This window comes from Molossus molossus, unplaced genomic scaffold (assembly GCF_014108415.1).
Source record: "Molossus molossus isolate mMolMol1 unplaced genomic scaffold, mMolMol1.p scaffold_m16_p_13, whole genome shotgun sequence".
NCBI classification, from domain to species: domain Eukaryota; kingdom Metazoa; phylum Chordata; class Mammalia; order Chiroptera; family Molossidae; genus Molossus; species Molossus molossus.
Window position 1 is genome coordinate 36,910,009 of NW_023425348.1, and position 26,363 is coordinate 36,936,371.

General features: G+C 39.9%; 1 long non-coding RNA gene across 3 annotated transcripts; it reads right to left on the reverse strand.

The window, feature by feature from the left end:
- Positions 1–144: 144 nt before the first annotated feature.
- LOC118628840 lies at positions 145–26,280 on the reverse strand. 3 transcript variants are annotated; one of them, XR_004959318.1, is made up of 6 exons: positions 26,183–26,280; positions 25,106–25,258; positions 21,414–21,457; positions 20,445–20,570; positions 7,332–7,427; positions 145–307 (listed from the first exon to the last, which is right to left on the reverse strand). It is a non-coding gene; the product is annotated as an uncharacterized LOC118628840 (long non-coding RNA). The 3 variants fall into 3 exon arrangements; XR_004959319.1 differs by lacking the exons at positions 145–307; positions 7,332–7,427 and adding an exon at positions 23,850–23,983 and having other exon boundaries at positions 17,945–20,570; XR_004959317.1 differs by lacking the exons at positions 145–307; positions 7,332–7,427 and having other exon boundaries at positions 17,945–20,570.
- Between the last annotated feature and the right edge of the window lie 83 nt (positions 26,281–26,363).

The following is a 26,363-nucleotide window of genomic DNA, read 5'->3' on the forward strand; positions in this document are numbered from 1 at the left end:
GAGAATCCCGGGTTTGGTTCCCACTAGGGGCACGTACCAAAAGATAAAAATAAAAATAAATAAATAAATAAAAACAATTTTACACAGATTGAAACCTCAATCCCTCTGATGCCAAAGCTCATACTTTCCCCACCATACCTGTAGTCTGCCCCATCTTCCTCCAAATAAACAGTCTTGGACCTTCAAGGCTGTGACACCTGAGATGATCACCAGAGAGTTGCCTGTACAATGTTCCTTATGATGTATTTCTCTCCAATCTCAGTGACTGGCATAGTGCGTGCTGTATAGCTGGCTCTTCAGGAAAGGTCTACTGAATAAGAAATAAAAGAGAACAGAGGAGATGTCTTAAACAATATAGCTTCTCTTGTGAATCACATGCTGAAAATCAAAAACACTTAGCTCCTGAGCGTCTTCCTCCCCACTGTAGTCCTCCAGGGATAAGACTGCAGTCAGTCTGATGTTGAGCTATTTATTTTCTTTCTTTCTTTTTTTAAATCTTTGTTGTTGAATGTATTACAGATGTTCCTCATTTTTCTCCCATTGACCTCCTCTCCCCACTCTCCCCCCCCCCCACCTTTTCCCACACTATTGTCTGTGTCCATTGGTTATGCATATAAGTTCTTCGGTTTATTTCTTCCCGCCCCCCAACCCCTTTCCCTTTGAGGTTTGAGGTTTGTCAGTCTAGCAATGAATTTGTACTTCTTAATTTCCTCACCTTTTTCACCCATTCCCCTAACCCTCCTCCCATCTGGCAACCAACAAAATGTTCTCTGTATCTATGAGAATGTTTCTGCTCTGCCTGTTCATTTTGTTTGTAGATTCCATTGTCGATAGATATCTATTCATTGCCATTTTGTTTGTTCATACATTTTATCTTTTTCTTCAAAAAGACCCTTCAACATTTCATATAATAACGGTTTGGTGGCGATGAACTCCTTTAACTTTTTCTTGTCTGGGAAACTCTTTATATGGCCATCGATTCTATTTTTTTTTTTTTTTTATCCTCACCCGAGGACACTTTTCCATTTTCTGTACAGATAGAGTGGGAGGGAGAGGAAGAGAGAGAGAGAAACATCGACGTGAAAGGGACACATCGAGTGGCTGCCACCCGCACGACCAACCAGGGCCGGGGACAAACTGCAACCGAGGTACATGCCCTTAGTGGGAACCGAACCCGGGTCTCTCCGGACCGCAGGCCGATGCTCTAACCGCTGAGCCAAACCGGCCAGGGTTTTTTTTATTTTATTTTTTTATTTTTTTGGCCATTGATTCTAAATGACAGCTTTGCAGGATAGAGTAATCTTGGTTGTAGGTTCTTGCTTTTCATCACCCTGAATATTTCTTGCCACTCCCTTCTGGCCTGCAAAGTTTCTTTTGAGAAATCAGGTGACAGCCTTATGGGAACCCCCTTGTAGGTAACAAACTGCTTTTCTCTTGCTGCTTTTAAGATTCTCTCTTTGTCTTGAACCTTTTGCATTTTGATGATGATGTGTCTTGGTGTGGGCCACTTGGGGTTCATCTTGTTTGGGACTCTCTGTGCTTCCTGGACTTGTAAGTCTGTTTCCTTCACCAAGTTGGGGAATTTTTCTGCCATTATTGTTTCATACAGGTTTTCGATTTCTTGTTCTCTCTCTTCTCCTTCTGGCACCCCCAAGATGTGAATGTTGGCACGCTTAAAGTTGTCCCAGAGGCTCCTTACACTCTCATTTTTTGGGATTCTTTTTTCTTTTTGCTGTTCTGATTGGGTGTTTTTTGCTTCTTTATATTCCAAATCGATGGCTTGCTTCTTGGATTTAAGTACTCTACTATTGAATCTGTGTAAATTATTCTTTATTTCAGTTAATGCCTCCTTCATTTCTGACTGCATCCATCATTTCTGACTGGTCCTTTTTTATGCTCTTGAGGCCCTCACTCAGTTCATTGAGCATCCATATAAGCAGTATTTTGAACTCAGCATCTGTTAGGTTGCTTATCTCCATTTCGCTTAGTTCTTTCCCTGGGTTTTGTTCTGTTCTTTCATTTGGGACCTGTTTCTTTGTCTCCTCATTTTGGCTGCTTCCCTGTGTTTGTTTCTGTGTATTACTTAACGAGATGTATGGGGCTATCTGAGACCAGATGCTGCTTATTTGAAAGAATTTAGGAAAACCTGAAGCAGGATCCAAGATAGGCCAATTCTATGGTTAAGCAAATGGCAACAGCTTGGGTGGGCCTGAAAGTTGGGTGGGGCGGGGCCTCAGGGAGTCACCAGGCGGGGCTACTAGTGTGAGCCAGGTTGCTGGAGTCTCAGGTATGGTGACTGTCTGCCGCCCCAGGGAAGGGCTCACCAAAGGAACAAAGGCCTCTGACAGCAGGTTTGTCCTGGAAAAAGCCCCTCTCAAGCCCTTGCTCCAGTATCAAACAGCTCAGTTCTTCCCTGTATGTCCCTAGTGTCCCTCGAGCTGCCCCCCCTCCAAGCTTAGAGGGAGTGAGTCCGACACGTCCGTGCGTGGGCCCTTTAAGAGGAGCTGCCTGGGGCTCCAGCTGCCTCAGCTTCCCTGAGCCTCAGTTCCCGCTGGTTTTTCCAGCCAGAAGTTATGGGGACTTCTCTTCCTGGCACTGGAACCCTGAGGGGGCATCTGGTGTGGGACGGGGACCCCTTCTCAACCGAGGTGTCCTCCTGATTTTTATCCGCCACACATGGGTGTGGGACCAGCCTGTGTCCGCCTCCGCCCCTCCTACCAGTCTCTGTGGCTGCTGCTTTAATTCCGTAGTTGTAGGACTTCCATTCAGCTCAATTTCAGGCATTTTTGAATGATGGTTGTTCTGTAGTTCAGTTGTAACTTTGATGTGGTTGTGGGAGGACGCGATACCGCGTTTACCTACGCCGCCATCTTGACCGGAAGTCCTCTGATGTTGAGCTTTTTCTGGCCTGACCCGGGCAATGCTCTGGTTGAAAAGCCTGCAGGATTATCTTTTTGTGGTGTAGTAGTTACCAATAACAGTAGCTAGCATATATTGAGCAAATACTCTGTATTAGGCACTGTGCTAGCCCTTTTCGTGTTTTGCTTGATTTAATCTTCAAAAGTGAGTTCAGGGAAAGGAGATTTTGGCTTGTCTACAAAAATCAGCTGCCAATTTGTGAGGCAAATACTGTAAAGTTCCTTCTTTTCTCTCTTCTTTCTTCTCTCCATCTCTTCTCTCTCTCTTTTTTTTATCCTCACCTGAGGACATTTTTCCATTTTTTGTTCAGATAGAGTGGGAGGGAGGAGAGGAACACACACACACACACAGAGAGAGAGAGAGAGAGAGAGAGAGAGAGAGAGAGAAACATTGGCATGACGACATGAAAGGGACAAATCGAGTGGCCACCTCCCACACAATCCCAACCAGGGCCAAGGACAAACTGCAACAGAGGTACGTGCCCTTAACAGGACCTTAACCCGGATCTCTCTGGAATGCATTCTGTTCAGTGTCAAAGCCCTGGGTTTTAGTGCTGGCTCCTGACTGACTGTGGGTCTTTGGTTGCTGTTAACCTGGAGGAGACTCACCTTTCTCAAATAAGAAATGGGAATAATACAAATCCTTTCCCGACGGGCTTGTACTAAGGGTCAAATGAAGGCATGTGATTTGAATAGAGTGAATCTGTCTATAAATGCTAAGTATTGTCCTTCTGTTTGGAGATAAGCTGGGTTTCTCCAGAATTCCCAAAGATCAGGGTCTACTATGCAGCCCCAATAGAATGCACCTTGCAAAAGAGCTGAGCTTGGGTTTAGGATTGCATACAACAATGCGAGGAAGGTTTCTGAGGTGCTGGGACTTGGGAATCCAGGTAGAATACTATATCCAGAGCAGTGAGGAGCAGGGTGAAGGAGACAGTCTGAACATGGTATATTTCTTCACTTGTTTATGTCTTCTTTGATGTCTCTGAACAAAGTTTTAGTCTTCTCCTTAGAGATAGCCTCGTCTTCTGTTACATCATTCCTAGGTACTTGATTATTTATTTATTTTTTTTGGTTAATCCTCACCTGAGGATATTTTTTCCACTGATTTTTAGACAGTGGAAGGGAGGGAGAAGGGGGTGAAGAGGGGGGAGAGAGGAACATCAATATGAGAGAGACACATCGATTGGTTGTTTCCCACAGTACTGCCACCAGGGCCGGGATCAAACACTCAACCCAGATATGTGCCCTTGACCAGGAATCCAAACTGAGGACCTTCAGTGCTCAGGCCGATACTTTAACCACTGAACAAGAATGGCCAGGGAGGTACTTGATTTTTCTTTTTTAAATCCTCACCCGAGGATATTTTTCAATTGATTTTCAGATAGAGTTGAAGAGAGTGAGGGGGAGAAAGAGAGAGGCTGAGATAGAAACATCAATGTGAGAGAGACGCATCAGTTGGCTGCCTCCCACACATAGAAAGGCAATCAAGGTATGTGACCTTGACCAAAATCAAATTTGAGACTCTTTGGTCCATGGGCCAACACTCTAACCGCTGAACCCAACCGGCCAGGGCAGTACTTGATATTTTAAATGCTAGTATAGCCCTGGCCAGTTTGGCTCAGCGGTTAGAGTGTCAACCTGCAGTTCAGAGACCCGGGTTCAGTTCCCGCTAAGGGCACGTACCTTGGTTGCAGTTTGTCCCCGGCCCTGGTTAGGTTGTGCAGGTGGCAGCCACTCATGTGTCCCTTTCACATCGATGTTTCTCTCTCTTTCCCTCCTACTCTATTTCAACAAAAAATGGAAAAATGTCCTCAGGTAAGGATTAAAAAAAAAAAAATGTTAGTATAAGTTGTCTATATCAAATACTTAAAAAAATTATTTGTGGCTGGTATATAAAAATGCCATTAATTTTTATATAATAGTCTTGTATTTGGTAAACTTTCTAAATTCTTATTAAGTCTAATAATTTATATGAAGTTGTTTTTGGATTTCCCTTTTTCTTTTCCAATCCTTAATACCTTTTATTTATATATTTTTTCTTGCTTTACTGAGCTGGCTGGGATCTCCAAGACAGTGGTGAATAAAAGAAGTCTTATTTATTTCAAAGAGAAATTTTCATCTTTTAACCATTTAGTATGATATACTTTTAAAAGTTATCCGTTATCAACTTAAAAAAAGCTTTTGCTTTCTCAAGTATAAGGTTTTTATTAGATATCCTTTATCAGTTTATGAAATTTTATTCACAATTTGCTAAGGGTTTTTTTTTTTTTTTTTGTATGTGCCCCTAGCGGGAACCAAACCCAGGACTCTCTGGTCCGCAGGCCAACGCTCCAACCACTGAGCCAAACTGTCCAGGGCAAGGGTTTTGTTTTTATGGGTAGAAGTTGAACTTTATAAAATGTTTTTTGCATCTTTGAAACGACTATACATGTATTTATCCCATCAATCAGTTAAGGTACAGATTACATTTTTTTATTTTTAGAAACACTAAACCAATCTTATATTTCTTTTTGTTTGTTTGTTTGTTTGTTTTTTATCCTCACCCAAGGACATTTTTCCATTTTTTATTCAGATAGAGCAGGAAGGAGAGAGAGGAAGAGAGAGAAACATTGATGTGAAAGGGACACATCAAGTGGCCGCCACCCACACGACCCAACCAGGAACGGGGACAAACTGCAGCTAAGGTACATGCCCTTAGCGGGAACCAAACCTGGGTCTCTGTGGACCGCAGGCTGACGCTCTAACCGCTGAGCCAAACTGGCCAGGGCCCAATCTTATATTTCTGATATAAATACTTGGTTATGATATCTATTTTACATTTGGTTCACTGGTATTTTACTAAGATTTTTGCATTCATATTCACATGTCAAATCAGTCTATATACCCCATTTACCTTTGCAAAGTGGGTTTTCTCAACAATCTCACAAAGTGGTTTACCATCTATCTCCATTTTACTTGTGACTCCTAAGAAGTTGAATAACTAACCGATGCCACATAGAGCTAGTTGGTGGCTATTCAGGACTGGAAATCAGGTCTGTCTGAACACGTAGCCTGCTTGTTTCTTCTAAGCAATGGACATTTATCAAGGCCTCGAAACCAATTACCCAACTCCTGAATGTCTTGGAAACATATGATTGAGGGGAGGAGCATGATAAAGGCAATAGCAGCAAACAGTCTTGGGAGGCTGTGCTAATATTCTGATTCACTAAAGTCAAGAACAAATAATTCATCTGTATTTGAGGAGAAAATGTGAAGCCAAGGGCCTAAGTAGCTATTCATGCAATTCTAAGAATTTTTACAAATAAACATGAAAGAGAGAGAGGAAAACATAGCAGTAGTTGCTAGATCAAAATAAGATGAGATCTTTCAGAGACTGAGGGTAATCCAAATTACAGGAATTCTAAATCTCAAATAAAATTATGGCTATAGCTAAGTACTGTAATGTGCAGAAAATGTGTTAGAGTGAAGGGAATTATTGATTATATACAGGTTAACTTGAGAGAGAAGTCTAAACTACACATTTCAGCTCTTGGGATTTAAATAAACAAGCAAAAAATTTTCATCAAGGTGGAGGAAGGATTTCCAATGCAGTATAAAAAAATGTATTCATTCCCTGGCCTGTGTGGCTCAGTGGATAGAGCACACTGAAGGGTCATAGGTTCGATCCTTGGTCAAGGGCATGTACCTGGGTTGCATGTTCAATCCCCTGGGATGCGTACAGGAGGCAATCAATTGATTGTGTCTCTCTCACATCAATGTCTCTCTCTCTCTCTCCCCCCTCCCTTCCTCTCTTCTACTCTTTCTAAAAATCAATGGAAAAAATATCCTTGAGTGAGGATTAACAAAAAAAATGTATTCATATTTGTTGTGTATTTTTATGAAATTTAGAGAAGTGTGTTGAGCTGATTAAGCAGGCTATAGAGAGTTAGGTACTGCAGGGGTGGTATCTCCATTCCTTGAGGTATTCCCAGTGGTGTCTATGAAACGCTTTGGAAACCAGAGTGTAAATCAGGGATTCCCAACATTTTCTCACACTTTAGCCAAAGGACTTTTACAGACATATCTACATAAGCTAGCTAATAAAAGTAATCTTTATCTTTCTTAAGTCAATGAGGTTAATTACCCTTTTTATTGTACATCATGTCCCAGTCACTGTAAACAATCTTTCCCTTCTCTGGGTTCTTGTCAAACTTTATTGTATAAGGTGCTTATAACTTCTGTAAAAAACAACCCCCACATCTCAATGACTTAACACAATAAGTTTATTTCTGTCTCACATCACAATCCAATGCAGGTTGGAAGTGGGGGAAGGAAGAGAGAGGCCCTTGCACCCAATGGTTCTGCTGAACCCTCTGACAAATAATGGAAGAGAACACGAAGAATGTCAAGGGAAAGGTTCATGGGTCAGACCTGGATGTGGTGTGCATCACTTCTGCCCAATCTCATTGGCCAGAACACAATAAGGTGGCTGCAAGGGAGGTCAGGAAATGTAATCCTTTTGTGTGCCTAGGAGGAAAAGGAATGTTTTCGTGAACAACTAGTTAGCCTCTACCACATTAGTATATTGTGAGTATTAAATTAATTTATTGTAAAGAGTTTAGCTCAGCATCTTTGTGCACACAGTGAGGGTACAATAGTATTAGTAATCATCCTCATTTCAGAGATGAGAAACAGACTCCAACAGGTTGTTGGTTTCCCAAAATTGCATGCCTAGTAAATAGCAAAGCTGGGAGTAAATCTAAGTAGGTCTGACAAAGCCTGTTTTCTTAAAGACTAGAATGTATTTGTTGGAGGCATTTGACAAATTAGGTTATGCCTTTTTACAGACTGGCCACACTCTCAAAGTTTACCTCACCTCTTCTGATTTCTAAGAAAGTCATTTTGTACTTCCCATCTGTCATCCATAAATGAATTTCGATGAATCATTGCTAAAAAAGGACCAATTATTTCCATTTTATCGCTGCAAATTCTGTTCCTTAGACTACTAATCTTGAAAGTGGAGTGTGCTCACTCTAGAATAGCGATTTTCACCCACTGTGTTGCAAGAATTTTTAAAACATGCAATACCTGATTATTCAGTCAGGACCACTGACCTCTTTCCCCTTAGACTGTCAAATAAAATAATGACAAAAGCCTGGGCTGGTTTGGCTCAGCGGTTAGAGCATTGGCCCACGGACCAGAGAGACCCCGGTTTGGTTCCCCCTAAGGGCACGTACATTGGTTGCGGTTTGTCTCCGGCCCTGGTTGGGGTTGTGTGGGTGGCAACCAGTCGATGTGTCTCTCTCACATCAACCTTTCTCTCTTTCTCTTTCTCCCTCTTTCCCTCCCACTCTATCTGAAGATAAATGCAAAAATGTCCTCGGGTAAGGATTAAAAAAAAGTAATAAAAGTAATAATAATAACAACAACCAACATAACAATAGCCATCAAAATTATACCTATTTTTTGGTCAGATCAGCAAAAATAGATTTTTTTGTGTGCTGCAGAATTTTAGTAATTAGTTTATGTGCCATGAGACAAAAAAAGGTTGGAAATTGCTGCTCTAGAAGTATATAAGACTATCCACTGAGGTGTGGTAAGAATTTTTGTAACTTTAATGTATGTTTGTAATGCATTTTTAAAAATTAATCTCTATCAATATGGATTGAACTTGGCATGCCCACACTGTCCCTGTATTGGATGTTCACATGTCACATGAGGGATGAATGGTTCTTTCATTTTCAGCATTTAGTGACATGGGACAGTTCAAAAAAAGATTTACAATTTTTTAAAAATCTAATTTTCACTAAACTAAATCTCATAAAATGAGCAACTGGTTTTAAAAAATTGCTGAAGAAAAATTCTATTAATTGAAGAACAACAACAAAAAAAGGCAGAATCTACTTAGTATCAGTAACATCAGTAAATGCAATGATGATCTAATCAAATCTGACAAACTGACAAAGAATCCCAAACTATTATGTAGCTTATCTGAAATATTAATTCATGTTCACTATTAATAACAAATATAGAATCCTAAGTATATATTTTGCCCTGAGACAAAACAGTTTATTTCAACTGCATTTCATTTCTTATAATTCTTGATTTTATCTACATTTCATAATGGGCATTATATACTAGTAATCTACATATATTGAGGGTATGTTTTTAAATTAAGTGTACGTGATATGAGATATAGCAGTCCCCCTTTATCTGTGGGGGATATATTCTGAGACCACTAGTGTATGACTGAAACTGCAAATAGTACTGAACCTGATATATACTATGTTTTTTCACTATACGTTCATAAAGTTTAATTTATAAATTAGATAAAGTAAGAGATTAACAATAGCCAATAATAAAATAGAACAATTATAATAATATACTATAATAGTTATGTGAATGTAGTTTCTCTCAAAATATCTTTTTTTTTTCCTGGTATGTGCCCCTAGTGGGAACCAAACCTGGGACTCTCTGGTCTGCAGGCTGACGCTCCAACTGCTGAGCCAAACCGGCCAGGGCTCAAAATATCTTATTGTACTGTACTCATCTTTCTTGTGACGATGTGAAATGATAAAATGCCTACATGATGAGATGAAGTGAGATGAATGACATAGGCATTGTGAAGTGTTAGGCTACTACCAGGGTATTTGAACACAAGCACTGTGATACTGTGACAGTAGATCTGATAACCAAGTAGGCTATTAACCAACTAATGGGATGGGTATTGTATGTAGTACGGACACGCTGGACAAATAAATGTTTCACATCCGGGAGGAATAGAGCAGGAAGGAGCAAGATTTCATCAGAGTACTCAGAACGGCGTGCAATTTAAGACATATGAATTGTTTTTATCTGGAATTTTCCATTTAATATTTTCAGACCATGGTTGATGGCAGGTAACTGAAACTTTGGAAAGTGAAACCACAAATACTGTACTGACTTAGACAAAGCCTTACCACCTTTCTCCAGTTAAGAGTTCTGGCTTATGAACACAGTAGTGACTAGTACCTAATGATCATGCAATAAGAGGTAGTTACTATTATTAATATTAGGTTCAGTTCAAAAGCTCAAGGAGGTACAGATAATTCTGATGTAGAGAGACATCATTTATATAACGACCCCTACCATTTCACCTCAAGTACACAACATAATCTGGTCTCTCTGGAAACAGATTTTTGCAACCATAACATTTGTTGCAATTATAATGCTAGATCTAAAAGGCAGTCATATTGACTTCAGAAATTACAGAAAGTCTTTCTTCTAACCCCTTTTATTGTGACTTGAGAAAACTCAGAAAGACCCTTCTTAACTTCTTCTCTACCACCAAAAGCCCCTACTTCATTCCTGTCTGAAGTCCCACTATTAGCATTAATCCTGTGAGGGGACTACTTTTACCACCCCTGCCCCAAATTCACCTTCCCTCCTCTGTGTTCCCAAGCACCTAGTATAAACCTCAACAACAGCACTTTGAATGTACATACTTGTTTATGTGTCTGCCTGCCTGCTGAATAACATGTTCCAGTAGGGGATAAAGGCTATCTTATTCATAGGCTTTGTAATTAGTGCTGACTATATGGTCTAAGGCATTTAACGATGCCTCTCTCAATCTAGGGTCTCATCTATAAAGTGGGAAAATACTTCATAGGGTTTCTGTGAACCTTAAATGAGATGATATATTTTTAAAAAATATCTGGCTCACTGCTATGGTGCCCCAATCCCAAACCCACATTCCTTAGCTTGAGCCAGTTATCTGCTAGTTCTTAGGAATGACAGAGCAAAATGCTATTCACAAAGATGTGTTCTCCTGAGTCCCTGGCTATGCTAGATATAAGTTTGGAGTTTGAAGAATAAAAATCAATTTCCCAAAAGAACTTGGTTTAAAAATGTGTGTGTGTGTGTGTGTGTGTGTGTGTATCACTCATTTTAGGTGTTCAACAAAACACCTGTTTTCTCCATCCCTCCTATCCAACAAAATAATAAATACCTTTTGAGTGTATATTAACTGAAAGGATGATGAACCAATTAATTTATTTGTTTGAACTCTTATAAAATATGAATTTTCTGTAAATAATAAATAATGTTTTAAGAGCGTTTACTATGTTTCAGGTACTGTGCTATATGCTTTATGTATGTTTAATCTTCACAACAACCATATGAAGTAGGTACTATCTTAATCCCCATTTCATATGTGAGCAAAGTGAGGCCTAGTTATTTATCCACAGATGAGTGGTAGAGCTAAGATTAGAATCTGACTCCCGGGCCCACATTCTAACCCCTGTGTTTTCTGTACAGGAATACTTATGGTTTAAATATCTAATTTTCAGCTCTGCTCAGGGCTAGGAAAAAGTTGTGTATATTTGGATTTTAGAGCAAACACTGCCTAGACCTTTCGCAAACACATGGAGACTGTCCTGTTGCCTCACCCACCAGACTGTGCCCTCTGAAAAGCAGTGTGCACAGCAGTGCCAGGAATCAGATCCTTTGAAGTACACAGCTCATGAAATCAACCTGCCTGGGCTTTGGCCCATCAGCCAGCTCTGAGTCAGCTGGCAGGCAAAAGGGACAGAGGCTCAGATGTAATCAGCTCCTGAACAGGCACAACCACACCACCTCCCTCAGCCTTACTTATCCTTCCAACCTATTTCACAAGAAACTTGTTTGCAGGGAAGGCACTGCCTCTCAGAAATGGCCCAGTAACTCCCCCTTAATCCTTCCTTTACTAACTACCCCCCACCCTACCCAGGGACAGCCACACTTACTATGCAAAAAACAATGATTAACGATAATAATGCTTGGAAGCTTCAGTAGCGTATTAGAATGGAGTACAGACTTTGGAGTCAAATCAGCCAGAGTTCAAAGTCTTAGTTTTATAATATTGTTGGACAAATTATCTAATTTCTTTACATTTTAATTTTATAATTGGTAAATTAGGGATGACAATATTAACAGTATTTTGCAGAGTTGTTATATTGAGAAACTTCTGAATTAAACTTTGCTTACAGGAAGAGATCAAATGTTAGCTATAACTGTGTAGCCTTGGTAAGTGAACAATGGAGACTCTCACTCTCACCCAGACAGCTTTTGTGTAAATTAAAAAGCCCGACACAGAGTAAGTGCTCAAAACAATTTATCTGATTAAAAAAACTCCCTGTTTTCTAGTCTAATAATAATAAACAACTCAAGACTCTTCCATTACAAGCCTGGTGAGATTTGGTCTTGCTGTTATGTGTAAAGGGACACTATTGGAGACTAGGTAAGCATCTTGTTGGACCGTATTAGGTTCTGAGGATTTTACATCAAGGCAAGAGCCATATGTGCTTTGAAAAACTGTAGAGTTTACACAGCATTTACTTTACCTTTAACCAGTCTGACCCTAACCAGTCTGACCCTCACAACTTATGTGGTAGTTCTCATATCATATTTAAAATACAACTGACCCTTCAATGTGGGTGCACTTTATATGTGGATTTTTTTTTTTTTTTTTAAAAGTTGATCTGTGCAGTTCAACCCCTTGCTGTTCAAGGGTCAACTCCTTGGCTGGGAATCCGTGTGTGTGCAGGGCTGACTGTGTTTATACTAGAACTTTCTACTGTACAGGTCAATGCCCTTAACCCTGATGTTATATTCAAGGATCAACTGTATGTTTTACATATCATTCTCCTCCACTATGAGACAAGGAAAAATTTTCATCATCTTTCTCTATCCAGATAAAATTTCACTGATGAGGACACTAGCCCAACAGTGTTTTAAGTGGGTTTCTGAAAGGGAGAGATAAAAATAGAAAGCCAGAGATGTTACTCTCATAAGGTAAGCTTTGGGACAAACCTTAATTTCTTCATCTGTAAACCTGCATAATCCCTACTTCAAAAACCTTGAAAAGATAAAATTTGTAATGCTGACCCATTGGTTATAGCACATATTAATAAACCTAAAAGCAAGCTGAATACAATCTTTGCTCATAAAAAGAAAACTGAACATGACCATTAGTTAATGCTCAGGAGGCATGGTATGATTTGCCCTAATCTATGAAGGACCAAACAAGGAAGGATGCACTATAAATTCATGGAACTATACTTCTAGCCTGCCTGGATACACGGTATCTCCTGGGCTGAGTTCTTAACCTGGGGCACATGCAGGGATTGTAGAGGGGCTAAAAAATTCCAAATACAGATGTGAAGAGGGTTAAGGTGAGAGGGATTTGGTTGTTCCTTTTTGTGTGTGTGGAGGAGATGACATCCTAGATAGGTCCATAGCTTTTACTCTAGGGCATGGGAAAAATTCCTATTAATTCAACAAACATCGACCAGACACTACATAGTTACCATGCTGTCCTCATAGTGCCCTCATAGTGAAGAATAACATGAAACACAAATATTCTGAATAATTCCAATAATTTAGGGTATGAAATAGTTTCCTCCTTTTTGTTATCAAAACAAGCAGGCTCCCTTTGTGATGTCTCTCTACCTATCTGCTTATCTTAATCACCTGAAAAAGATAGGCATGTATAAAGTGCCTAGTTCCCCTGGCCGGTTTTGCTCAGCGGTCAGAGCTTTGGCGGGTGGACCAGAGAGGCCCGGGTTCAGTTTCTGCTAAGGGTACATACCTCCGTTGCAGTTTGTCCCCAGCCCCGGTTGGGGTCGTGTGGGTGGCAGCCACTTGATGTGTCTCTCTCACATCGATATTTCTCTCTCTTTCTTCCTCCCTCTCTCTCTCCCACTCTCTCTGAAGATAAATGCAAAAAAAAAAAAAAAAAAAAGTCTTTGGGTGAGGATAAAAAAAATAAAGTGCCTAGTACACAGTAAGCCCTCAACCATTAGTTCATTTCCCTTCACTTATCAATTTAAAACCACACACATCTTTCCCCTTCTTTAGTGCTACTTTTAATATTCATTGAACAATCTTGCTGTAGGGATACTTTATCCAGGATGGGAGTAGGTGGCATAGTGTGATTACCCCATATCTGTATATCTGTAAAGGATGGCAGCACTATAAAAGGCCTTAAATAGCCCTGGCCAATTTGGCTCAGTGGTTAGAGCGTCGGCCTGCAGTCCAGGGAGACCTGGGTTCGGTTCCCGCTAAGGGCACGTACCTTGGTTGCAGTTTGTCCCCGGCCCTGGTCGGTCATGCGGGTGGCAGCCACTCGATGTGTCCCTTTCACGTTGATGTTTCTCTCTCTTTCTCCCTCCCACTCTATCTGAACAAAATATGGAAAAATGTCCTCAGGTGAGGATTAAAAAAAAAGTCCCTAAATATTAAATAATGTAGGTCAAATACCTTACATTAAAAGTTCTGGCACATAGAAGGTACTAAATGAATAGTGGCTAATAAAAATAAACCAAAAACTTCAAAAACCAGCTCTGGCTGGTTTGGCTTAGTGGTTGAGTGCTGGCCGGTGGACCAAAGGGTCTCAGGTTTGATTCCTGGTCAAGGGCACATACCTGGGTTGCAGGTTTTTTTTTTTTTATCCTCACCCGAGGACATTTTTCCATTTTTTGTTCAGAGAGAGGGGGAGGGAGAGAGAGAGAGGGAGAGAGAGAGAGAGAGAGAGAGAGAGAGAGAGAGAGAGATCGACGTGAAAGGGATGCATCAAGTGGTTGCCACCTGCACGACCCAATCAGGGCCGGGGATAAACTGCAACCGAGGTATGGGCCCTTAGCGGGAACCAAACTTGGGTCTCTCTGGACTGCAGGCCGACGCTCTAACCGCTGAGCCAAACCAGCCAGGGCTGGGTTGCAGGTTTGATCCCCAGCCCTGTCCGGGTCATGCAGGAGGCGGCTGATTGAGGTGTCTTTCACATAGATGTTTCTCTCTCCTTCCCTCCCTCCCTCCCTCCCTTCCACTCTTTCTAAAAAATATCCTCAGGTGAGGATTAACAGCAACAACAAAACATTCAAAATCAGAACAACAGGTGCAGACCCAGAGGAACTGAGAATGGAAGTAACACTAGTAAGTTTTAATGGGTTTCATAATCATAACATGAGAACTACAAGGAACATTAGAGTATATACAATCATTCTATGAATGAGAAGGCTGAACATCAGAGAGCTATATCACTAGTGCTCAGTTCAGATCAGCCTTAACTTTGCAACTTCTGACATCAACTTACATGAATTAAATTTTTTTATGTATTTATTGATTCTAGGGGGCAGTAAGAAGGAAAGAGAGAGACAAAGACACACACACACAGAGATTGATGGATTTGTTGTTCCACTTATTTATGTATTCACTGGTTGCTTCTTGTATGTGCCCTGACCAGGGAATTGAACCCATGACTTTGGTGTATTAGGATGACACTCTAACCAACTGAGCTACTCGGCCAGAGCAACTTGCATGACATTTTAAGAGAGTGTAATATTTGCTAGAGTTTGGTTATTGTTATCTACATATGTGTCTCCCCAGTTAAAATTGGAGGACAGAGCGAATTCTCCCTCCCTGGAGCACACCCACTCTCCTTCCCCCATAGGCATGCATCTCCTAAACTCGGAGGGGAGCAATGAACAGCAGCAGCTCATCCAAGGTTGATCCCCTGAACCTGTCCCCAAGGCCCCTTTTCTCTGACTCTCCAGTGAGCTCCAGTAAGCACCCCATCTTTCTCATGTTTCTAGAGAACCAAAGCAGCCCAGACTAGTCTCTTTCCTGTTGCTTCTTCTATCTTAAGTCCTTCCTTATTTCACTGTTCCAGCTTTAATAAATGTACTCTCAAAAAAAAAAAAAAATTGGACAGAAACTCAGGTAACACACACACACAGGGTCTTACTTGTAGTTGGAGAACACTAAATTGGCCTTTGGAATATACTTAATCCAACCTTATTTTTTATAAATGAGGAAATTGAGGCCCAGAAAAGGAAACTGACCTCTTCAAGGCAAGTTACTGGCAGAGTCAGTACTAGAATCCCAGGTCAAACTTTGCATGGTCAGCCCTCCTCAGGGCTCATATCCTTTCTTTGGTGACCCTACTTTTGAGAATCCAGGGCCCTTTGTACTACTCAAAACATAGAACACACTAGCCATATCTATCATTGCATGCACATTGTTTGGAACACATTGTCAGGCCCTAATCTCCAACTCCATCCACTGACCCCAACCTCTTTCTAGCCTAATACACACACACACACACACACACACACACACACACACGACATACACCATATGCACCCTCTACCTTTTCTGAATCTTTATTTTCAACAGCTTGTTCTACAAATTAAGGTGCAGATGGCTAACAATGGTCTAATGATTTAGCCCCTCTTTGGATATCTCTATTTCTATAGAGACTTATTAGAAAAGGTTCTGTCTCAATACCTTTTTCGAATAAGGAAAAGTTGTACAATAAACATTCAAATATTATTTTTTTTAATCCTCACCAGAGGACATTTTTCCATTTTTCACTCAGATAGAGCGGGAAGGAGAGAGAGGAAGAGAGAGAAACATCGATGTGAAAGGGACACATCGAGTGGCCGCCACCCACACGACCCAACCAGGGCCGGGGACAAACTGCAGCCAAGGTACATGCCCTTAGCGGGAACCGAACCTGGGTCTCTGTGGACCGCAGGCTGACGCTCTAACCGCTGAGCCAAACCAGCCAGAGCTCAAATATTACTTTTTGAGAAATAAAAATTTTTACCACAAAAAATTATTAAAGGGGCAGCACAAAATATTGGGGGGGGGGGGCAGGCCCTGGCCGGTTGCTCAGTGGTTAGAGTGTTGGCCTGAGGTCCAGACAGACCAGGGTTCAGTTCCCGCTAAGGGCACATACCTTGGTTGTGGTTTGTCCCCGGCCCTGGTTGGGTTGTGTGTGTGTGTGTGTGTGGGGGGGGGGGGGGCAGCCACTTGATGTGTCCCTTTCACATCGATGTTTTTCTCTTCCTCTCTTTTCCTCCCCTTCTATCTGAAAAATGGAAAAATGTCCTCTAGTGAGGATAAAAAAAAAACAAAAAAACAAAAAAAACTGGGGAGGGGGGGTTATGTAATTGTTCTATATCTTGACTGTGGTGGTGATTATATAACTCTATTCATTGGTTAAACTCATATTATTATACATCAAAAGAGTAAGTCTTATTGGATAAAATTTTTAATTAACAGAAAAGTTTTAAGAGGGGGAAGTAATTTCATATCCCTTTAATACCTCTTAGTTTTCTTGCCCAGAGGCAATAGGGGTCTTATAAAAAATGACATTATGTTGGTGAAAATTTGGTCATGGAAGCCAACTTATTGGGGAGAAACTTTTGGAAATGATGGTTGTTAGTGCTCTTAAACCAGGAAACCTACTCCACTACAATATATTAAACTGCAGCTTTTTTGGCTTACAGATCTATTTCCCCCCTTTCTGTTAATTAAAAAAAAAGACTGTTAGTCTACTCAGGGCCTGTGTTTAGTTATCTTGGTGTCCTCAGAATCTACCTAGTACATCTGACACCTAGTGGATACTCAATGAATATCTGCTGAAACCAAAGTCCTGTTTTATGCACGGAAGTAAATGTGAAAATAAATATGGTATATAGTTCCTGCTCTGAAAAGAACTGAAAACTTAGTGGCTATGTACTCACAATGTAGATAACAGTATGCAAACATAGGTGGGAAATAAGAGGGCAGAGGTAGGGAAAGATTGAGTGTAGGCTGATTATGAAAGCCTTCAACCTATCTTAATGTTCTATTATAAACATTAGCGGTACAGTGTGCAACAGGAGACCCTTTAATACCAGAGTAGAACTGTGGCTGATGATGAAAAACCTTACTGGGTGACAGGAAAATAGACCAGATGGAAGTAGTCTATCTAAAAATGCTTTACCTGACTAATTGTAGAGTATATATGTACTTTTCAAAGAAATTGAGGATGAACCAACCTTTGACCAACCTGCATCATCTTAAAATCTGTTAGGGACCTCCCGCCCGGCTGGTGTGACTCACTGGTTGAGTGTCGACCCATGCATCAAGAGGTCATGGGTTCGATTCTCAGTCAGGGCACATGTCTAGGTTGTGGGCCAATCCCCAGTGGGGGGCATGCAGGAGGCAGACAGCCGATGTTCTCTCTCATCAATGTTTCTATCTCTCCCTCCCTTTCCCTTCCTCTCTAAAATCAATAAAGAAGAAGAAAAAGAACCTGGTCCCAAAGGAAAACAGGAATTTCACCAAAAACAGTCATTCTGGAGTCATCTTGCAGGCTTCCTTTAGAAAATAAAAAGCGTTACAGTAATGGCTTTATGGCCATGGCATTAAACACATAATGGTATAAAGCACAGCTATCAATAAATATTTTATTATCAAATGTCAGTCTTCTCTGCACTGGGAATCAAGGATTCCAATTCCATTTTCTGTCCAAGCCTTGAAGGACTTCGTCAAGCAATGTTCTAGTTCCTTCATTGTCCATAACAATCTACTTCACTAGCACAAAATGTTAACAAAAGAATGAAGTGATATGGGGTGATGAAAGTCAGTTATTAAAGGACTAAACAATCCATTCGTTTTACAGTAATTTAACAACTTCTTTATCCATTAAACTACTGCTACATGTCTGCTATGTTACGTGCCAAGGCAGCTTGATGGTTTATGAGCCAGTCATTTTGCAACCTTGTGCTAAAAGGGAGTTAGAAAGTAGAATCAAGTTGTTTTCCTGGACATGGTAACCAGCTTTTGGGGAGCATTGTGCATTTTAAAGGTGGATTTCTAATTTTCTCCATTGGCCCACTACTCACTGGTTCTACCTTTTCCAGGTCAAGTACTAAATGATACTGTATGTCCATAATTATTTTCAAAATATAAAACTGTGCTATGTGGCCTGCACAAGAACTACAAGTTAAAAAATGCTGCAAATTGTTCTATAAAGTCTGGGTCTTGTTGTCACTGTTTATGTGGAAATAACTATAGGTAGACAATCCCTTACCCTAAACTCTTGGGACCAGGTGAGAGAGAGTTCAGAAATCCCTGGCATTTAGAATGGCAATTAGGTCCATATACTATGTGAATGTTCACACCTAGTGGCATGGGTAAAGCCTACAATTTTCACACCAGCACAGATCAGGCCTGGTTATACTTCCCAGCTGCCCAATTTCCTCGTCTGTAAAACGAAGTTCTATTTAACTTGTGAATTGACAAACATTGTGATGCACTTTTTTAGATATTGGTCTAGTGTGCCCCACGTGGATCAAAAGGGCTTGAAAATCACTATTCACTTTAATATTTTTTTTTCAGTCCAAACTGTTTTACAGCCTTCTAAACAAGCGATGTGAAAACACACTCATTGATATTGATAAGCGATGGAGGGGGAGAGGAGCCATTAAATCCTTTCAGCAGTAAATCACTAATGGGAAACCTTGAAATGTTTTTCTTGGAGGGTAGAAAAGATGAAAAGATACCAGGTACACTTCGAAGGCAGAATAAATTGCAACTTCAGGCTATTTTTAAAAACGTGCTTTAGTTATGGAGCTTTTGTTTCACCATATGGTGTTTCACACGGCTGTTGTACCTTTGGGAAATGTGGGGAAAAGACCATATATATGTAGTCTTGGCCAGATGGGAACTACTTAAATCTGGGACATTTACTTCCTCATTTCCCTTAAAATACTAGTTCTTGTGTAGATTTAAAAGTTAACCTGGGTTGTTATTTTTTAAATTTTTGGTTTTTATTAACTTTAGAGGGGGAAAAATTTCATGTTCCACCTGTCTGTGCATTCAGTGGTTGATTCTTGTATGTCCTGATGTAGATCAAACCCACAACCTTGGTGTATTTGGAAAATGCTCTAATTAATTGAGCTACCCAGCCAGGGCATAGATTCTGTTCTTAATTCCTCTACTTGTTAATGGGTGACCTTGAGCAGACTTGTGCCATAATTTAAAATTGGAGGTGATTCTTACCCTAAGTACTGGTGAATGAAAATTGTAGCTAAAAATATACTTATAGCAACACAATAATTAGCTTTCTGTTAAGGATAAAACATCTCTTCATTTACTTATTGAACTAATAAGAGGTTTCTTACTTTCTAGTTAGAGGTAGGTTAATGCTGAAATGTTTGAGAAGTGTCTAGGAAAAAAGAGGTACCACAGGTTTGAGATTGATTAGGTGAAGATAAACCAGTCCAGGGTTTTGAAGTACATCAGCTACAATGAAAACAAACACACACACACACGCACACGCAGGCACGCACAAACAAACATTCCCCTCTGGAGCTTACCCACCAATGGGATTGCTTGAAGATGTTAACCCTACCTTTTAACTCTATCTAGGGCACCATGAATTACAGCCCCCCTCCCCCACTAATCTATTCATTTATACAGCAAATACAGCATTTAGTTCCTACTCTAGTATTGTTTCCCACGTTGTACCTTGATGAATTTAATGTTCTCAAAACTGTGAACCTCTTATATGGAAATGATCTATCCATTCATTCTGCTACTTAGCTCTTACTATGTACCAAATATAGTGACTATTGAAAAGCCTGGATGCCAAATACACACTTGGAGACAACAGCAAAGCAGCGTTTCCCTGCCTGCTCCTAATGAAACAAAAGGAGATAATTTAGGACGTTCTAAAAAAGTGTGTGTCTTCACCATGAGAAACGAGAACTTCCTTAAATCCACTTTATGCTATTTGATTTTGAATTATATGAGGCAAGTCATCCAAGTTCTTCAGTGCATAGTAGGTCTCTGAAGTTCTTAATCAGGCCTTATATACAACTGTGAAAGAGAGAAAAATTGAAAAATTTAACCAGGGTTGTGAATCAGGGATTCATAGAATTCAGGGGGTCCATGAACTTTATGGGGAAAAAAATCACATAACTTCTAATAAAATTTGAATGTGGGCAACAGACCAGAGAAGTGTTAGTAAATATTGTAGAAAACTTTAAATATGTTAATCATTGTTGAAATTACAATAATTACAGCCAGTGCTAGATCTTAACTGAGTTAATAAAGCATATATATTTCTTGTATCAAAAATTTTAATTGATAATTATTTCAATATTACCAGCTCCTAAGACATACTGTATTTTATTAAAAATTTCTTTTGAAAACGACACTAAAAAGGTTGAGGGTAATGGTCTGAAGGGTCATAGTCACCGTTGTACCTCCAAAGCCTTGTACTTAGTAATTACTTCATACTTACTGGTTGAAACTGCCCCCCTCTCCAAATATTGACACTTTGGATGTCTACAGTAGAGTACTGCAGGGTTCCTTATTCAAAAATATTTTTTAATCAAATGCTTTATAAAGGCATGGATCACATAACTTGTTCATGTGGTTGGATATTCTTCATTGAGTATTTGTATACACAAACATTTAAAAATATTTGGCATGTGTCTTGGAATTTCAGAAGAGGTACTGAGCACAATGTAAATATGACTGAATTAGGAACACAAAAGAGAAGGGGCTTATACTGTTGGTACATTATTTTGGTAAATTATTTTACCTTGGTGCTTTCAAGTAAAATTAGGTGCAAAGGAATCACCTAGTGAATTTATTAAATTGCTATATTCCTGAACATATTTATATTTGATTAAGCTCATATTCATATATACTTACTATTTCAAATAAATGTTTTCTAGTGCCACCTTAATCATCCAAACCTATAAAAACCGAGAAAATCATAGGGTATAGAGGGGAGACTTTTCTGGCTAGTCAACAATGGACATATGGATTTCAAATCTTGACTTTGGGATATTTACTGCATTTAACTTTAGTGACACATTAAAGCCAGAAGTTAAAATCATGTCAATTTGTTACAAACACAACAGTGGGTCAACTAAATAAGACTAAAAAACATGTTTTCTTCTCCTGAATGTTAACTCAAAGTAAAATGTTTAAAATGTGAAATACTAGAAAGATTATAGAATGAGTTAAAACACCAACTGTTGAACCCTGTGCAGCAGGCTTGCTCATGTGTGCCCACTTATGGAAATATATATTATATAAGACTTTTAACTCCATCTAAGGTAAGGCCTGAAAAGGTCTCTTTTGGTAAATGTTTTTCTTGTTCCCCGTTAAGCTTGCTTGTCTCAACTCTGTAATCAAGTTATAATAATTTTTAATGTAACTGCTGGGTATACATCACCTTTGGGTTGCTGGCATTTCATTTCTGAGACAGGTAAGAAAATTTATTCTATTTTAGAAGAGACATAAAGGCAAACAACAGACAGCTGTTCTTTCAAATTTCATAGCTTGAAATATAAAAGCATTACTTTAGACCTGTGTAAGGCATGAAACAATTCTAACATTTTTCATAATTTAGAAGATTATTTATTTTTAGAGAACTACAGTGATCCTCAATTAAGATAGAGCCTGATTTTCATAATCAACTTCTTCAAGCTATGCAAGTACACAAGCAAAATCTGTTACTGCAAAAAATTTTTTAGATTTCAGCCACCCTATAATGACCTCTCACAGGAAGAAATGAAATATTTTGGTTAAGATCTTAATTATGTAAGTTTGACTTACCAATAAATTGTTGAAAGAGTACATATGAGGTAATCCCTGTCCTGTCTTTGGGGTCCTAACTACTCTGGGGCTACTTCCTAAAAACTTGAAATACACACACACCAAATATATCTGTTTCAAAGCCCTCTGCTAAATGCTTTACATAGATTATCCTGTTTAATCCTCTTCCACACCCTTAAGGCTATTATCACACAGTTAAAATGTTACCAATTCCTGTGGGACTCTGCAAGGCATTCAAGATAGATTTCAAATTGAATCAGTAGGACTCCAGAGGTCATTATTCTCCAGAACACTCAAGTTAGTCTTCATTTACCACCTCCAAAGACAGATCCCTTAAGTATTTGAATCTTGGGGCTGCTTAAAAAATTTCAAATGTTTGTTCTCGAGTCTTGTTTTTATACTATAAAAGATATGAATTAAAAAATGCTATAGGGCCCTGGCCAGTTTGGCTCAGCGGTTAGAGCGTCAGCCTGCGGTTCAGAGAGACCCGGGTTCGGTTCCCGCTAAGGGCACGTACTTCGGTTGCAGTTTGTCCCCGGCCCTGGTTGGTCGTGCGGGTGGCAGCCACTCGATGTGTCCCTTCACATCGATGTTTCTCGCTCTCTCTCCCTTCCTCTCTCTCCCTCCCACTCTATCTGTACAAAAAATGGAAAAATATCCTCGGGTGAGGATAAAAAAAAAAATAAATAAAAAAAAAAAAAAAATGCTATAGGATTTTGAATGTGAAACCTCAAATTTAGTAACTGAGTCAAATTTGGAGCTTTAAAAGGTACTATATTACATATCATGTACTCAAACATCAAGAATATTTTGATAACAACAATAATTTTTAAAATTTAGGATTTAGGAAAAGTAGTAAAAAATTATTTTCAGAAAATTCTAGTATCTGTCGCCTCAGTTGAGAGACTTGTTTCTTTTAAATATCTGGAGCTTTACCATAATTTTGTAATAGCAGTAAGTTCTTACTGGATAAATGCCTATTTTTTATTTTTTAATCCTATTTTTAAACCCTCACCTGAGGACATTTTTCTATTTTTTGTTCAGATAGAGTGGGAGGGAGAGAGAGAAACATCGATGTGAAAGGGACACATCAAGTGGTTGCCACACGCACGACCAACCAGGGCCAGGGACAAACTGCAACCGAGGTACACGCCCTTAGTGGGAACTGAACCCAGGTTTCTCTGGACCACGGGCCGACGCTCTAACCGCTGAGCCAAACAGGCCAGGGCTGGATAAGTGTCTCTTATCACTTCCTTAGGATTAGACTACACACTTACTCAAAGAAATATCCAGGTAAGTCAAGATATTCTGGTATTCTCAAGGTTAAAATTGATTTCTTCCCTCCCTCCCCAACTATCAAGTATAAATTGACCCCTAAGTGATTTCCTCATCTACATATTTTCACAATTCATTTATGGGTATAATTAGTAATAAACCTAAAATCTTTGCCAAAACTTATTACTTACTAGGTATGACACACTACTAAAAACACAAATACGGATGTGAAGGACTACTCTACCCTACCTTGTACAGTCACCTGTAGTTTTAAAAATACACAATATCTGGTTCCAATCCTGGAGTATTTGGCTCCTGCCGAATTACTGGTGGGCAGTAATTATTCATTTTTAGAGTTCTATAGGTGATCCTGACACTTAAGCCTGTTGAAAAAACTTTTAACCGAGTCAATACAATACTCTTTAATGAGCTGCCTATAATTATAATAAAATCAACGCCCTAATTCTTTAAAAAAATTTTTCTATAACCATTTATCCCCTCTATACCCTCCTCCCTAATTCTCTTTTGAAAGAAGGGGGCGGCGGGGCGGGGGGTTCTGTATCTATTTAAAGCATTCCTAATTCCACTTTTCAATGTTTTCCTAATGCAGTGTTTCTTCCAGGTCATTAAGGTTACCGTTTCAGAAGCTAACATCACCAACTTAAATATTAGTTTTGTAAATAAAATTTCTAAAAACACATTATAGATTTCCCACCACTTAAAAGTTAAGGGTTAAATCGTGGAGTCTTTTTGTAGATATTAGCTAGATCTGCTTCAATTCTTTATGGTTACATGTCCACTGTATATAAGGCTGGAAAAACTTCAAACTGCCCCAAAACATGACAAATTACAAAAATCAGTGCATTACATAGATCTCACTTCTCACACACAGGATTTCTAAGAAATCTGTTGGTGTTTCCCCCCCACCACACACACAAATCTGTCTTCAACAGTTACTCATGTTGAGATTATTGCTTATATAAAGAAATATAAAATGAACCAAATTCACTATAATTTTTATAAGACACAAAAACACTCTGAAAAGTAATTTAAGAATTTGAAACTAAACCTAAATGTAAATTTGTCTTGTCTATTTTATGTCTTTTGAGCTTAAAACACTTCTATAGTTATATTGAAGGTCAGAAATAAAATAGTAAACACTTTGTTCCTTTTCCTATACTTACCATCATTATTTGCAAAGGTATGTCTGAATAATAGAACTATTTGCATGAACACTTACCATTGTTATATTCATGGATAAACGAGACCCATACATATCACCTTTGTTTAAAAATAAAACAAAGCCACTCATCTTGTGACTTATTCCCAGAAACATGACATTTAAGATCATTCTTCATAACTGTTTTTATAGTCATAATCTGCATACATTTAAAATACTCTTTCTACCATGCTTTGATCACTTGTAATAATTGTGCCTAGCCTTTCTTTGCTAAGAGAATTCATTTATCAGCTTATTCATTACTCCTAACAGGTGAAGCACATACCTAAGGGACCCAAAATAACTTGTTAATTTTGTTTTCAGAATTAGGTGCAAAAAGGAGGAAGAAAAACAGCGCAAAGTATAGCAACATTTTTAACCCTTCAGACACCCTCAGGAGGAAAAGAAATTTTCCATCTTTCCATGGTGTAGACAGACTCTGAAAAATAAACACACATTAGTAATGCAATTGAGAATACAGTTCATTTGAGACACTAGACAAAATAACTTAAAGACCAGTGATTTTGGTTTCAGTTAGTTAAAAAAAAATGAGCTGTTAAAGTTGTTGTAAATACGGAGTACCACAAACTCCGGTAAGCTGGTGATCCATGGTAATGAACACCCCATCTCTGCAGTATTTTAGCGCATACTCTCGGTTTACCGAAGAACCCGTGCTACTCGGGAACAGATCGATCGGCAGCCGTTAATAACATCAATCCCCAACTCAACATCTCCCTGCTTTTGCTGGCAGGTATGAAGATGTCATTTCAACCCGGGTGTGTTTCCCCTTTAGGCCCCTCCTTATCTTTTCCGAATTGCGGCCCCAAAGCGCCGCCCGTCCCTTTGCAGCTTGTCTACCTTCCGATCTTGATTTCTTTGGACCCCTTTGCCAATCATTCTGTATGAGAAACCAACTAGGGTCCGAAAAACTGGGATGGGGTAAGGAAGGACGAAAAATTAACCTAAAAGTTAATAATAAGTTTGGATGGGCAGCCCAACTCCATGGGTGGAAGCTTCTCCGACCACAGGCGTGAAGGTCGCCGTCTCGGGTCCCCGCATCCCAACAAAGACATCGACAACCCCGACTGTCCTGTTAGAGGGTATAAGTGATGCTCCGAGCCCAGAAGTGAACTGACTCCCTCAGTACCTTATTAGAAAATGGAGCAAGAGGCGTAGGGGGCCTATGCAAACCCGCAGGACCGTGAGGACGAGGCCCGCTCAACCTCTACCTCTGGATGCCGTCTCCAGCCAGACCCGCCCTACATCAATCTGTCCCCAGATGAAGCTTCCACCCTCCGGTTCCCAGGGTGGGGCCCCCGGGTCTCCGACGAGCTTGTCCACCACCTCACCATCCCCAACGCACCACCACTCGACTCCCGCGCCTCCTAAAACCACAGCCCGCTCCGCAGAATGGTCCCGGTACTCCTAACATGGCGGCCGAGCTTCCTTCGCTCCCTTCGCTGGCTCTGGGTGCGTCCGAGCTCGGTGCATTTTGGGCATTGTAGTTCCGGCAGTAGCCTCAGGGTCCCGGCCGAGCTTTAAGA